This window comes from Miniopterus schreibersii (genome assembly GCF_964146895.1).
Source record: "Miniopterus schreibersii genome assembly, chromosome: 8".
Classification (NCBI taxonomy): Eukaryota; Metazoa; Chordata; class Mammalia; order Chiroptera; family Miniopteridae; genus Miniopterus; species Miniopterus schreibersii.
Window position 1 is genome coordinate 23940662 of NC_138109.1, and position 13768 is coordinate 23954429.

A 13768-nucleotide genomic window follows, 5' to 3' on the forward strand; every position below is an offset into this window, starting at 1 on the left:
GGATAAGTTGGCATTGGGAAGGGAAGGGCTTCAGACAGAGGAGATAGCATGATCAGAGACCCAAGAGTCAAGGGATCATGTGGGTTCCAGAACCAAAAGCAGTTTAATGTGGCCAAAGTTCAGAGGTGGAAAGGTTACTGATGCCAGAGGGGGCAACAACAGGAGAGGGTCAGTGGCCGGGCCAGAGGTGCTGGTGGTCACTCAAATCAGGAGGCAGAGAGGAAGGCAGTAGGGCTAGAGGGGAAAAGGTGAGTTCACATATAGAGGCATTGGGACTTTGTTGTGGATTGGACATGGGGGACGAGGGAGAAAGAATCAAGTGATGCCTGATTTTTTTTTTTTTTAAATATATCTTTATTGATTTCAGAGAGAGGAAAGGAGAGGGAGAGAGATCGAAACATCAGTGATGAGAGAGTCATTGACTGAACCCACAACCCGGGCATATGCCCTGACTGGGTATCGAACCCCGATCGCCTGGATCCTAGGTGGATGCTCAGCCGCTGAGCCACGCCCGGCCCGGCGTGCTGCCTGATTTCTGATTGGGCAGACAGCCCTCCCCTGAGATGGGGAACTTCCAGGCAGGAGGAGCCCTGGGGAAGGTGGTGTGCTCAGCCTCAGCCAGGCTCAAGTCTGAGTTACGTCCTACGGGAACCCCTGGGATTTGGGAGGGATGTTCAGGAGAATACATACTCTGTGAATGGCATTCCCTGGCATTGGGCAACATGGCAGCCTGGAGAGTTCAGCCAGATGGTGGAGTCAGAAGCCCAGGAAGGTGTCTGGGCTAGAGAGGGAGGTCAGAGAATCAAGAACACACAGGCTGTGGTGGAGCTGTTGGAAGTGGCTTGGGGGGTGGTACAGAGTGGGAAGAACAGGCGACTCAGGTCTGTGTTGGTGAACACCTTAGAACACCTTGGCGCAGGAAGAGGAACCACTGGCTGAGAAGGAGCAGCCGCATAAAGAGGAAGAAAACCAGAGCACTGGGCTCCTAGAGTTTGTGAAAAGAGTGTGGGCCTAGAAAGAAATGCCCAATGCACTTCTCAGAGCCTCATGTTCTTTATCAGGAAGATGGGCCAGTAGCATCTGCCTCAGATTTGTTTTGAGGAGCAAATCAGATACAATTATTCACTGAGGTTATGCTACTGGCAAGGTGCAAAGCCAGGATTCCTGCCCAAACTGTGTAGCTCTAATGCCCTGGCTCTCCTATGGCCCCTGCTGCCTCTGGGGAGGTGGCTGTGAGCAGAGGAGTCAAGGAGCTCTGAGCCAGCAGGACCTGTACAGGTTCTGGGCTCAGCTGGGGGGTAGGACCTCACTGGGGTGGGGTAGGTGTCCTTGCTGGGTGGGAAGCACATAGAGGCTGACAGACCCTCCGCTGGGAGAGATGCCCTAGCCCCACCCCACAGCCAGACTCTGGGACAGCCCCTCTGGATCTGGGTTCCATATGGGCTGCACAGTTGCCCCCACCCTGGCTGACGGAGGGTGGGCTGCTGGTGTGTGTAGGTCTGTGTGTGTCCATGTAGTCCCATATGTATCTGTGTGTGGGCCCGTGTATGTGTGTGTGTGTGTGTGTGTGTGTGTGTGCTGGGGGTGGTGGTGTCTGTGATGATTGGGACCTCCCTATCAGAGTATGTGTGTGTGTGTGTGGGAGGGGAATGACAGTGTCTCCATCCCTGAGCGTGCCCACATGTGCACCCGGGGCTGTGGAGTCCACGCCTGTGTGAGTAGTGTGTGCTGCATGCCTTCCTCTCTGGATGTGTCTGCGTCTTGGCGCAGACCTCTCTCCCGGTGCACCTGAGCTGGTGCTCCCCTGCCAGGAACGTTCTGTGGGCTGCTCTGCTGTGGGAGGGGAGGGGGGCAGAGAGATACTCCCCACCCTGGGATGGGCCAGGCTCTTGAGCAGGGAGCAGTGAGCCACCTCAGAGTAATGACAGCTTTGTCTGGCTCAGGCCAGTGGTAATTCCGAAGACAGCTTCTGGGCTGGGCCCCATCAGAAGAAAGGGGGCAACACCCCTTCTCGGGGGCTGCAACTGGCCCTTCCCTGCCAGCCATGGAGCCCAGCAGACGCGCCCCCCTCCATGCCTACTCCCTGGGAGGCGTCTGACACATGATTTATTCATAAAAAGCCATTATTTGTGCCAAAGAAGAACTGAGCTGCTCGCTTTTTAAGTGCTGATAATGCTCTCAGCCTCCTTGCCTCTCCTCTCCTCTCCCCTTCCCTCCCTCTCCTCTCATCTTCTCTCTCACCTCCTTGGGACTTCCATCGGTTTTCCGCCTCCCCTTTCTTCCCTCTTCCCCTCCTGGTCTCCCTCCCTAGTCCTTTATTGTTCCCTCATACCTCCTCTCCTCCCCTCACCCCACTCCCCTCCTCCCCACCTCTGCTCTGCAATTAGGGATGTGAAGCAGGGTCACTGGAGGCTTAGGACCAGCTGTCCCAGGTTGGGGAAGGCCTGCGTCAGCCAGGAGCCCAGTGGACCCCACCCTCCACCTCAGCCTTCCCCTCTTCAGGACCAGGGGAAGTTTGGGAGGAGGGGGGGCAGGCTTAGAAAGGCGGGGGGTCTTGGGAGGCTGTCACAGCCAGCTCCCCAGTGTTAAAGGGTGTGACTTTAGCACCCCTATTATTAGCACCAGTTTCCCAAATAACATTCCATCTAAATAAAAAGAGTGCACTTGCAGGTTTAAGGCAAAGTCCCTAGGCTGCTTCTTCCCCTCAAGTGGGCCCCCTAAGTGGCCCTATGTAGAAATTTTGGAGCCACCATTATTCAGGTGGTGCCAGGAGAGGCTGGCTTTACGGGAGGCACTTGGGGCCCCATCACATGGCTAGCACCCTGTTTCCAGACAGGAGGCAGCAGATGCAAGCATGGGCAAGGACACACACAAGGTTCTTAGAAGTGTGTGCGCACACACGCACAGGCACGCACACAGCCCACACCTCCTCACGCAGGTGCACGGTCCTTCCTCCCCTGAGCACCTGCAGTGGGGGCTGAAGCTCTTCCCTGTTCAGACACCTGCTCGGTCATTCATTCATTCATCCCATTAACTTTGCTTTTGCACCCCTTTTGTGCCAACACTGGTGCTGGGTGTTGGGGTGGCAAAAATGAACATGATGGGACCATGGGGAGTGGGGGACTGGAGCAGAGGGGGTACTGCAGGGCTTCCTCTCAGCCTTGGGCTGGGGGTTAGGTGCCCAGCAGACAAGAGGTTAAGTCATTTGGCATCCAGAGCTGGAGCCATTAGGCCTCCTAATTATGAAATTATCGAGGTCCTCAGGTGACTGCTAATTTCACACACACTGTTCCTCTCACGGCTAATGAACGCCCGCAGAACCCACGCCTTGTCTTTCCTGCTGAACAGTGACCTGCAGTTAATGAGCTCAGGAAGGCGGACAGGCAGCCGGCTGGGTGGGTGGGGTGCTAGGCCTGAGGAGGGGGCCGCTGGCCCTTCTGCCCTCTGGGCTCCCTCGATGACTGCCAGCCCCCAGCGAGGCTTCAGGGCCAAAGCCCTGAGGTTTCTGCAGGACAGGTTGGGCCAGGGGCTCTTGGGAGCAGGGGAGCAGGATGCAGGTTTGGGGAGGGCTTCGGGTCACATGATTCTGGAATGATCATGGGGGTGGGAGGAGAAATGAAATGCAAATGGTGGGGAAAGACCATTTTTGTTAATTCTGGAGCCATGTCAGAGACATTGATTAAGGGCTGGGGGTAAGGACAGCTTAAGGGGTGGGAATTGGTGGTGGCAGCAGTCATACTCTGATGCTGGTAACACTGATGACTCTAGGGGAGGACAGTGCTAATGAGAGTGGCATTGTCAACTGGGGAGGTTGCACTGCTGCTGGTTGTGAATTTTTTTAAGTTTTATTTTTTTAAGTGGAAAAACAACAACAACAACAACAACAAAAATTACCCTGCAAAATATGAAGGAAAAAAAAAAAACATACTGGTTGCAATCTTAGGAGGAGACAGTACAGGTGCCCAGGTCTAGAGGTCACATTTCCCCAAGTGGGGACACAGTGGACCCTTCAGGCTGACCACCAGATGATTTGAAGGTCCTATGACCTGCCCATGGGGAGTACCCCGTCCCAGCCCCCATGATACCCCAGGCTGCTCAGAGCCAATTGCTCAGCAGTAAGGCGAGCAGGGGGATGAGGGTCATGGTTTGGGCACCAGGGCCTCTGTTGTAGCTGTTTTCTGTCCTAAGGCTTTGAGCAAGCTCTTTCCCCTCCCTGGGCCTCAGTTTCCCAGTGAGTGCATGATAGGGTTAGACTAGAGCTGTGCTTACAGGACAAGGTGGGCTCCTTGGGGGTTGCCCTTACTTCGAGTCCCCATCAGGGGCCATCCCCCGAGGCAGACACCCCAGGCTGGGGGACAGGTGAGGAACCCCTTGCGTTCCAGGTTTGTGTATGTGGTTTGTGGGGTGCATGAAGTTGTGCATTACTCCATCCTCTTGAAGCTGCCCCCACTCCCTCAGGAATGAGTCTGCTTGTAGGCTGAGTCCTTTGACAGTGAGTTCCAGCTCAGCTACCAACTTGCATCCACTCATGAGCCTCAGTTTTCCACCTGTCACAGGTAGGTGATAAACATGTGAACTCATGTTGGATGCGATGAAGATCTCAGAGACTGTAGCTGTTACTCTGTGACTTGGGCTGACCAGTTCTTTCCCCAAGTGCCACAGGGTCTCTGCCAGGCAACTGGCTTCACACTGAGGCTAGGGGAAAGGGTCAGTCCTGCCACTTTCTGGGAGAGGAGGGGTTGGGAGGATGGAAAGGAACTCCCCCGCCTGCATGGAGGCACACGCCCTGCATTGTACACATCTTGCCAGCCCTCCGTGTGTATCCACTGGGTCCATACAACCACACTATGAGGTAAATGCTTTTGTTATCTCCATTTTACAGATGAGAGAATGGAAGATTAGAGAGGATGAGTGATTATCCCAAAGTTGCACAGCTAGAAAATGGCAGAGCCAGGCTCAAACCCAGAGCCCAAGGGCCCTTGACTACTATGTTACACCTTTGTGCCCATGTCATGTACAAATGCCCAAGTACCTGCATGCCACATACACATCTCTCCCCCAACCAGAGATGCTCTTTCCTCCACATCTCACCTAATGCACACAGACACACATGCCTGCCCTACCCTGTGCTTAGCTCTACACACCCACACTCCACAGATGCACGCAGACATGAATATGCACCTTATTAGCAGACTTGCAAAAATTCCCATGTACGTGCCTGCTCGGAGATGTCCCCATACAAACATGCAAAGCTCATGAGTGCATGCTTAAATACACAGGCTCTATGTATTTAGACACACAAACATATGCACACGAACATACCCACCCAGGAACATGGGTACACACACAAATACACACCCTCATGTGCACAGATGGTAGCATTCACCCGTGTACATGCACTGACAAACACATAGGTATGCAAGAAATATCCTCAAAAAAAAACTTGTACACACATTTGCACATAGGTGTGTCCATACAGATACATGTCCTCCACATGTGAAACAAGGCACATAGGCACTTTCACATGTGCACACACGCGCAAGGCACACAGGACGGCATCCTGGTGCAGCGAGGTGAGCAACCTCCTGTACGGGTATGACAAGTAGACCCATGTCCTAAGTGACTATCAAAGTGTCGTGGTGTGCGAGGCACAAACGCCAATTAGTGGGGCCTTTGAAAGCATCAGCTCGTTAGAGGGGAAGCAGAAGAGGCTGGAATTGGCATAAAACATGGAGCTATTTAACTATCATGGGGCGGGGGTATATAGGCTGTGGAAAGGCCTTTGGGCAGAGCTCCCCCCTCCGCTCTGCACTTGTTAGTGAGGAAGGACCCTCATGAGGGCCTTGGCAGGCAGCTCTGATGCTCCTAGAAAGGAGGGGGGCTAGGGGAGAGTCTCCTGCCAGCGCTGGCTGGCAATGACTGAGCGGGGGCTGCGCCAACTGGTGATCAATTTCATGCACATCATAAACCTAAGTGCTTTCTGGAGAGTCGGGCAGATTGCACATAAAGTCCCCCTTCTGTCCCTAGCACACGGGTGGGCGGGTGAGGCAGAGGCTTGCCCTGGTAGACAGACCTCTGCCAGACTGCTGGAGACCTGAAGAACCTGGTCCCAGGAGGAGGCATCCTTGGAGACATGGGGCATTCTCTCAGGAGGGCTAGCATTTCTGGGGGTGGCTGGAGATGTGGAGAGTTCAGGAGCTCTGGTGTTTGCCAAACTCCGTTGCCTAATGACTGAATGACTGCGCAATCAGCTTCTCTGACCCTTGGTTTCTTTATCTGTAAAATGGGTTGATGTAAGAATTAGATAAGTTACTGCCTGTGGCATGATGTGTCACAGAGCTGAAGGACCTCTGAGCACAAGTGAGATGACATTTGCATTGAAATGACTCAGGCTCTGTCTGAGTCCCCACATGCTCACTGGTGGCCATTTCTGGCAGGCTCTGGGGTAGGGTCTCACAGGGGCCCAAAAACCTCTTTCATTACTGGATCCAATCTATTTTTCCATCTTGGTTCTGCCCAAACTCCCGCTCTTGCACATCTGCCACCCTTGAGCATGTTTGGAAAATCCTTACCATTCCTCCCCTCATGAACTACCAATACCAGGCCAAAGGGGTGGCCTCTGGATGCTCTCCAAATCCCCTGCCCTTTGGATGCCAGAGTAGTTCTGGGGTCTGCATCAAGGCCAAGGTGGCAGGATGGGAGTGGGGATGAGAGGGATAAAGGGTAGAGGGAGCTGTGTTCCTACTCAGCCCTGTGTCTTGTCATCCGGGCCCCAGAGATCAGTGCTGGTGCCTTTCATAGTCTCTCAGACACTCTCATGAAATCAGTTTCTTCAGCTTCTGTCCTCACTCTAACTCTGGAAGCTCAAATCTAGGCCAGGTGCTGTGCTGGGGAGGGGCCCCCCACTGCCCTTCTCCCAGGAACCCACCCAGTGGAGGGGTGAAGAGCAATTCTGTAGCCAAACTGCCCAGATTTCAATCCTGGCTTTGCTATTTATCAGCCACATGGTGTCAGGTAGCTTACTAACTTTGCCTTTGCCTCAGCTTCCTCACCTGTAAAATAGGGATGATATCTACCTCGTAGGGCTGATGTGAGAAATAAATGAACAAATAGAAGTAAAGTACTTGGAGCAGTACCTGGCACATAGCAGTGGGATGTGAATGTTTCCTGATATTATGATGATATTATAACCATTGTTTCTGTTTCTCCTGTGCCCTTTTCAGAACCCCTCTCCCAATTTTTCTTCTTCTAGTAACAAAACCAGTCTCCATATTTATCAGTGGGTTCAAAATAGAACTGGGAGGACAACAGTTCACAATTCCAGGGGGCAACTTCTACTTTATAATCTTGGTCATGCCTCCCCCCAGTTGTTCAGTGCCCAGCCTGAGCATCTGAACACAGCTATCTCCTTTTCTCTCTAATACCTCGAGCTCTGCTGTCTCAGTCTGCTTGGGCTGCGATAACAAAATACCATGGACCGGTGGCTTAAACAGCCAACACTTATTTCTCCAAGATCTGGAGGCTGGGAAGTCCAAGATCAAGGTGTGTACAGATTTGGCTTCTAGTGAGAACCCTTTCTGGCCTGCAGAGTGCAGCTTTCTTCCTGTTTCTTCCTATGCCAGAGAAAGTGCTCTGGTCTCTTCCTCTTTTCATAAGGACACTAATACCATTATGGGAGTCCCACCCTTATGATCTCATCTAAACCTAATTACCTCCCAAAGGTCCCTACCTCCAAACACTATCACATTGGGGATTGTGGCTTTAACATATGAATTTTGGCCTGACACAAACATTCAGTTTATAATACCCACCCAGCCAGGACATCTCAGAGTCAGGCATTTCCCAAAGAGCCTGGTATGCAGCAGGCACTCAAGGAATCAGTGTGGACCTTTTAATAATTAATCTTCACAACCACCCTGTGAGGAGCAGACGGTTGTCCTCAGGTGAAAGGTGGGGAAATAACCAGAGAGGCTGTATTAGAATAGGAGAGGCTATGCTATGCTAATAACCCCTACATCTCAATGGATGAACACAACACAAGTTTATTGTTTGCTTATGTAAATTCTGCTGCAGGTCCAGGCATCTCTCAGAGCTGCTGTCCTTCATGGTATGACTCAGCTTTCCATGCTGCTCTGATCTTGAAGATCCACCATCTCAAAAGAGGCTTTCTTGGTTGCTGCAGCAGCTGGGAGGTTATGTACCAGCTCTTGTATGCTTTGGTCAGGAAGTGACCCTTTCACCTCTGCCCACAGCTCATTGGCTAGGAGCAGTCATATGGCCCATGTACCCGCAAGGAGCCTGGGAAATGTAGGAATACATGTATGAAGGAGGAAGGGTGGAAGTGATCCTGGATGTCCAGGCATGAACCAGACAAGAAGGGCCCAGGAGCTCAAGGTGAGAGGAGGTCCTGCCAGCTGGGGAGGAGAAAAGAGGCTTCTTGGAGGGGGCTGGGTCTAGGCTATGAAGAAGGGGGCAGGATAGATTTGGACAGGCAAAGAAGAGAAAGAGGGTGCTCTATGTGGGGACAAAGTGAGTAAACACACCTGGAGGTAGAAAAGCATAGGGCACCTCCAAGGAGTGAGAACATCTTGGCTTAAGTGGGTCTGTCTAGGGAGTCTGGGGAAGGTGAGGGTGGATTTTCGAGGCCTTAGAGAAGGGGATGTTTTTTAGGGGCAGGATTGATGAACCTGCAGTCCATCAGCACCCGTGTGGCTGTGGTGGGCGAAGAGGGCGCTGGTCTGAATCCCAGGTTTCTGGCTTGGGAAACTGGGAGAGGAGGTGCCAGTCATCAAGTTGGGGAACCCAAGAGGAGAGCGGTGTGGATCAGAGGAAAGCTTAGTTTGGGCCCCGCTGGGTTTGAGATAGCCATGGAGCACCCAGGGAGGGGCCAGGAGCCAGTGAATAATGGTCCCAAGCTCAGGAGAAGGACCTGGGGCTGGAGCAGAAGGTCAGAAGTGTAGGCACCCAGATGGGCCCAAAGCCTCAGGCATGGATTCCATTACTCAGGGGTCAAGTGAAAGGTGAAACGGGAAGGGGATCTGGGACAGAGCTCTGCAGGGCAGCCTTGTGAGGCAAGGGCAGAAGCCGGGTCCAAGAAGGTACCAGTCAGAGGTATGGAGCCCATCCAGAGGCATCACGGGAGCACAAGAGAGCTTGACACTGTCCCGGCATCCAGATGAGGTGTGATCATGGGATTCAGTGACGAGAAGGTTGCTGGTGACCTTGTCGAGGATTATTTCTAGAGTATGATGGAAACCAGCTTGGAGTGGGTTAAGGAGCAACCCTCCCCAAGGCTTCCCTGGAGGCAAAGAGAGGGATGGCTGCGGTGAAAGGGGTCGGGCTGCCAAGGGAGAGTATTTCTCTAAATTTTATTATTATTATTGTTGTTATCGTTATTGTTTAAAAAGAGGGAATAGACTTGAATGTGTCAGTAGCTGACAGGAAGGGACCATTAGGGAGGGAGAGTCAGGGGATCCCTGGGGAGTGCGGGGCAGTGGGAGGAATATGGGACAGGGGGTGGGAGTTGGAATTTGCCTAGAAGGTCACCCATAGGTGAGCCACTGGGGCAGGGCTGTGAGGAGAGAGACAGGAGTTGCAGTAGTGAGGCTAGACGATCTCGGGGATGTTGTGGGGGTGCAAGTGCAAGTGCAAGACACAGAAAAGGGGAGAGGTTGGGGAGTAAAGGTACGAGGTTAGAAAAGGAGGCAGGGAAGTTAGAGACACGCAAAGGTAATCAGGAATAACCATGCAGAAGGAGGGGAAGAGAGACAGAGAGGAAGGATGAAAGGCTGGGCTTCGGCTCAGGAGAGGCCCCCTCCAGGGCGGACATGGGCCGGGCTGGGGAGCGCCTGTGGAAAGAATGTATGCTTTTCTCCTGGGACCCTGAGCCAGCCCAGAGCTCAGACCCTCTCCTAAACCCAGCCCCACCCAGGAGTCCATCTAACTGTAGCCGCGCAGGCGCCCGGCCCCTTGCTCTCTGTGGCCTGGGGGCTGGGAGGTGGATCTGCCAAGCTCTGCTTCCATTGCAGGAGTACCAGGCATGCCCCTCAAAGCTGCTTGTCCAGGTAGAGGGGAGCCCGGCCTTCACTGGGCAGTCCAGGCTTCTGGCCACCCAACAGGCATTGGCCTTGAGTATGGACAGGCCTCTAGGGTGATGAAGTTTGCAGGCAAGTCCCTGCCCCCTCCCCTCATGGCCCCTCCAGGCCCTTGTCACCCCTGGGGCCTAGGCCACCCTGACATTCACCTAATTGTCTTCCTGCTTTGATGAGTGGCTCCATAGAGGTGCTGCCATGGATCAAATTAAATGTGAGCCAAGCAGGCAGCCTGGTGATGAGACAGGAAATACCACATTTACATAGCCCGGCACCAGGGCTGGAGACCTGGGCCTGGAGTGACAAAGATCCGGGAACTCAGGGAGAGCCAGAGGGAGCCAGAGAGACAAAGACAGGGAGATGGGGTGGGGGAGAAAGAAACAGTGTAGAGGGTGGGGGAGGTGCACAGGGCAGTGGGGAGTAGGGGCTCTTGCCACCTGCAGGCAGGTGACTTGTGTCCTGCCTAGCCCAGTCAGCTGGCCTCAGAAGTAAGATGGTGGCCTGGAGCCGAAGATGCAGCTGAGCACATGACCGCCAGCTGAGTCTCCAGCAGCTCCCCTCACCCACCCCAGACCCCACAGCTGGGCGGCAGCTGCCTCCTTCAGCATAGCCCTGGTGGGTGCGGCCATAAGCTCCTCCTCAGTTCACTTGGGGACATTCTGACTGCCCCAGCAAGGGTGTGCATGTGTGTGCATGTGTTCGTGTGTGTGTGTGTGTGTGTGTGTGTGTGTGTGTGTGTGTGTGTGTGAATGTGACTGTGAGAGCAGACCTTCTGTGTTCAGGTTTTGGCTGTCGCAGGTATGGGCATTCAAAGGACATTAGTGAGCTAGGTTTTCCCTCCTCCCCATGAGGAGTCAGGCCCGCAGGCCCAGGTGGCCCAGGGGCTCCCACCACAGGCCCGGAGTCTGTGCGTAGGACATGCGGGGCACTGGTGTTCAAGTTGGAGTGATTGTGCCAACAGCCCCTCCTGCCCCTGCTAGAGGCATTGTCACAGCCTCAAAACAACTCTGGGAGGAAGCCACTTATACCCCCTCTTTACAGAGAAGAAAACTGAGGTTCACAGAGGGGAAGTGGACTAGCTAGAAGGGCACAGCCCAGACACAAACCCAGCACTGCCCTACTCAGCCCAGTCGACCTTTCTGTGCTCAGTCTTCTGTGTGTCTCTGGGTGTCCCTGGCCCTGACAAAGGCTGGGTCTGGTAAGCCCAGAACGCCCTGCACCGAGCCCTGTGCTTAGTCGGGTTGATAAGACTTCATCCTTCCTTCAGCTTCCTACCTGGTTCCCTCCCGAACTGTCCCCACCCTCCCTCTTCAGCGCCACAGGCCTGGGCTGACACCTTGGAGAGGACTTTCACCATTTACGGTGTTTACTGAGCACGCCGAGTGCCAGGCACAAGGTGCGCCCTTCGTGGATGTGTCATTGTCCCCTCGCTTCAGCCCCAGGCAGGAGGCACCATCGTTACCCACATCTGGCAGAGGTGGGAACCGAGGCTCACACGGGTCGGGAGAGGCGTGTGTTCCCAGTAAGTGTCTCTGTGGGTTCGGCTCCTTGTCCCCAGGTTGCCGCCCTCTGTGCTGACACGCACCTGCCTGTCCAGGGAGGCAGAGGGGTGTGCAAGGAGAGGCCTCTACGGGAGCGTGTGAGCCCCACATCCACGCGGGCGGGCGTGAGCTTGGGGCCCAGCAGGACCCTACCCTTGCCAGTGTCTGTCAGGCGCTTTTGCCACGTCACCTCCTTTACCTCTCCACTCGTGATTCTGCTGCCTGGGATAGATTATCCCCCATTTCGCAGTGAGCAAACTGAGGCTCAAAACGGAAGCCACTTCTATTCCCCCCTTCATAGAGAAGAAAACTGAGGTGACAGCAAGTTAGCATCAAGGCTAGTTCTGGGACCCAAGCGTCTAGATTTCCAGCTCTTTCCAGCAGTCAGGCTCAGCTGGGTTTGCCCCTTCTGTCCCCTGCTGGGAACTCCTAGTTGGGGCTCCCCCTGCCCAAGGAAGCCAGACCCATGAAAGTGCCTGTTGGCTCCAGTGAGAAGCCCTTCCCCTCACCCACAGGGTCCAGGGCGGCTTTTACTGGGAAAATAATTAGAAATCTAATTCTTATTTCTCCCACTCCGCTAATTGTCTGTGGACAATTTGATTGTAACAGTCGTCACTGAAGCAGAAAAACCACCTTATTTCTGCCAGACATCCTCCCTGCAATTAACACCAGCGACTGCCTGCCTCTCCTCTCACCTGCAGAGACCCAGGGCCTGGGGGGGCCTCACCTTTCTGCCTCCCAGCTCTGGCCAGGGCTCATCTGGGGTCCAGGCCTGGCTGCAAGGTGGGGGATGGGGCAGGGGCAGGTGCAGGTGCCCAGGGACCTGGAGAAAGAGAGAGGAGAAGGGGGGGGGGGGAGGGAGGAGGAGAGAGAGAGGAGGAGGAGAGAGAGAATGAGAATATTTGAGCATTTGGGGAAAAGAAGGAGGGAGAGATGGGAGGCCCAGGCCCAGGAAGAGACAGGAAGGCAGTGGCCAGAGGGAGAGGGAAAGGCAAAGAGCGGGGAGAGAATGCCCAGTGGGGTTCCAGCTGAGGCAGCAGGAGCCAGGACCCCCAGCCCAGACGGTCTCTGCCAAGGCTGGGGACACACCTCTGAGACAAAACCAGACAGTGTTTTGAGGAGCCAGCTGCTGAGGGCTCCCCAGAGAGCCCATCCTCCAGTGGGATGTGGCTGATTAAGAAAGGAAGGAGGGGAGGAAGGATGGGCCAGGAGGAGTGTGGGGGATAGGAAAGGTGAAGAATCTGGGGACAGATAAAAATGTGGATGGGGACAGGGGACTGAGCCTGAGACAGCGCACAATCAGGAACTGACCTGTTGATCAGAGCTGAAAGGGCTCCACACTCCCACTTGCCACCCACCCTCCTCTCCCTCCTCTCCCAGGAGGCAGGCACTCTCCATTTCTACCCGTCTCCTCACACATCTTGTCTCCAGAGTTTTCCTTCCAACCCTGTCCCCCATCGTGTCCCCCTCTCCCCCTTTCTGGGCAGGATCCCTGATCACACATGGGTTGAGACCTCTCTTTCTTGGGGGCGGGGTGAAGAACTCAGTGGTCCCCTTTGCTCCTGCGCTGAAGCCCAGTGCAGGGGGCAGGAGAGGGGGCTTACTGGCTGTTTTAACACCAATCTGCTCTCAGATGCCCATCCCAGGGTATCTGCCTCACAATGGGTGCCCCGTGGCTTTCTGGGTGCTCCATGTAGGGGCAGGGGGTGGGCAGCCCAGCCTTACCTCACGGGGAACCCTGAGTAGCCTGTTCTGCCATTACCCCAGGGCCTTTGCCCAGGGCTCTGCGGCCGCCCCCTCTCCCTTAGCCCAGTCCAGGAGGGTGGGTGCAGGGGGACTGAAGGGCAGGCAGCCATGTGGTGGTGCTTGGGGCCTGCAAAGGGTGGGAGAGAGAAAGGGAGAGAGAAAGGGGAGCTTCAGCTCAGAGTCGCTGCCTCCCCTTCCCTCTGCTGGTTCTCAGCCCTCCTCACTTGCCCCTCCCAGGCTTGTCAGGGGAGGATGTGGGGGGGCACCAGGGGCTCCTGTCAGTCTTGAGCTGGAGAGCTCCCCAAGCATCATTAACATGCAAATTAGCAAGTTCTGACTGGCTGTGGCGGCGACGGGCAGCCACCCCTCCCAGCTCAGTGAGTGTGCGTG